The following is a 2384-nucleotide window of genomic DNA, read 5'->3' as shown; positions in this document are numbered from 1 at the left end:
TAAAAATGTCCTCCATAAATGTTCAAATAAGTTCCAGAAATGTGCCCTACTTGATAAAATCATCCTGACCCAAGTTTTACACAAGCAGCGATTAAAATGTCACAGATAAACATTCAAAGACACATTCCAATACTTTAAAAACTGTTCTTCACAAGTTTGAACTTAAATGCTTCTCACTCAGACTCTACCTACACAGTAAGCCTGTGAGTGTCATTGCTACGCTGTGTTAAAGAGCGCACGACGAAGACGAAAAGTAATATATTATAAGTCTTTAATCCAACAAGGGTAAATCCAAACACAATGTAGCACAGCAACATTTAAGACATGTAGACATAAGACCAGAAAAATTAACTAGGCACACCTGAACAGAATAATACAATCAACACAACAAGGGAAACAGTGCAAAAGAAAAACAAAGTCCAAATTAACAGAAACCGTGACAGTAAGAGTACAATCATTATAGTGCATTTCTGCTTTTATGCTGCACCGTACACATATATAAAAAAAACTGCCATTAAAAGCATGTTTCCAAACATAAATTGCTGCGTATGTAGCCTTCTTAAGACTCACATCCAGATCACCCTGCATCAGTTAACTGTGTTGCATCCTACTAAAAGTAGCCAAATTCTATTAATATGGCCATATTTACAATTTCAAGAACTAAATAAACCATAAATATACATTATCTGGGCCACACTAAGCCTTAAGTGAGTTATTCATCAACAATACTCAACATTGTAAAGAGAAAATTAAAAATGTCTTCCATAAATGTTCAAATAAGTTCCAGAAATGTGCCCTACTTGATAAAATCATCCTGACCACATTTGTGGCATCATATGCGGGCCACTTTAGACTCACAGCCAGTGCTTACCATGCAATATCTTGGCCAAAACTGGCCCAGATACGTTTGATGATAACTGGGCCACATTTGTGGCATCATATGTGAGCCACTTTAGGCTCACAGCTACATTAGCCAATGCTCACTGTGCCATATCTTTGCCAAAACGGGCCCAGATATGTTTTAATGTACCTGTGCCACATTTGCTGAAACATATGTGGACCACATTTGGTTTACACCCTGATTAGTCTTTGTCGATAATGCCACATTTTTGCCAAAGGTGGCCCACATTTGGTTGGCACTATTTGGGCCATAATCACTGTTTACCACATGGGCCACTTTAGGGTCACATTCAGAATACACATTGCCGTCAACACCGCATCTTTACCTACAGAGGCCCACATGTGATTTGATACATTTGGGCCATTTTTGCTGTTCTACATATGGGCCACTTCAGGCTTACATCCATTTTGTCTGGGTCATAAGAAGGCCAGCAGTGCCATATCATTGCCTTAAGTGTCCCACATCCACATGCTATCTGGGGTGTGTGTGTGTGTGTGTGTGTTTTGAAAAAGGAAGGTAATAAGCCTTTAGAACAACAAGGTGAGTATTACACCTCACACAGTTCCAATAAGTTGCGATGGGTTAAATAAACTCAGTAAACTAAATAGCAGACAAACGGGACTACAGTCAAGCGCAGACCAGTATTGAAGTGTACAGCAAATATGCAGTCATAACTGTCACGAATCCGGTCCATGAACTTCCATCTGCTAGCCATCAGAGGTCACCCTTTCCAATTTCATTGACTCTCGCACTCACACTGTTGCATATCATCCCGGACTACATATCCCATCATTCATTGCACTGATTGCACACAGCACTGATTGCACACAGCTGGTTCACTAATTGCACACCTATTTGCCACTGTTTGACCCTGCCTGTTATGACCACGTCTCTGTCTTCTGCTAAATAAAGCTTTGCATATGGATCCACACGTCTCACGTCTCGTCAGCCCTGTAACAATAACTTTGTTTTTGCTGAGTTTATTTAATTAATATTGAGTAGGCCTATTAGTTGATGTTCACTTGGATTTTTTCCTCAGCAGGGGAAATAATACTGTCATTTATAGTCGTATGGTAAAAATTTATATTTTTATTTGTGTACGTTCAAAATGACAACAAAATGTAGAGAACAGCAAAATGTGCTGCTTTAGCGCACCTCGGTCTCATTGAGCATCCACAAACGCCACAAACATGAACCAATACACAGCAAATACTTGATGCACCTACTTTTACAAGTCTACATTTAGATTATTTGATGTTAAATGCATCATGTAAGTCACTTTGGAATAAAACATAGCATGCATCAAAAACGTGACTTTACAGTCTGGAAAATGCAGTAGGTTATAGCAATTCTTTTCGCGGACCCTCTGGCACTTTGAGAACCACTGGTCTACACAGAAGAAAGCGCCATCTAGACTCTGCCCCGGAATGGATTGTGTCGAGCTATTCATTAATCTGGTTGTTTGATGAGAAAAAGATGAAAT

This window comes from Sinocyclocheilus rhinocerous, unplaced genomic scaffold (assembly GCF_001515625.1).
Source record: "Sinocyclocheilus rhinocerous isolate Xijiao unplaced genomic scaffold, SAMN03320098_v1.1 scaffold263, whole genome shotgun sequence".
Lineage (NCBI taxonomy): Eukaryota > Metazoa > Chordata > Actinopteri > Cypriniformes > Cyprinidae > Sinocyclocheilus > Sinocyclocheilus rhinocerous.
The sequence above is the reverse complement of the archived record's forward strand: the minus strand, read 5'-3'. Positions refer to the sequence as shown.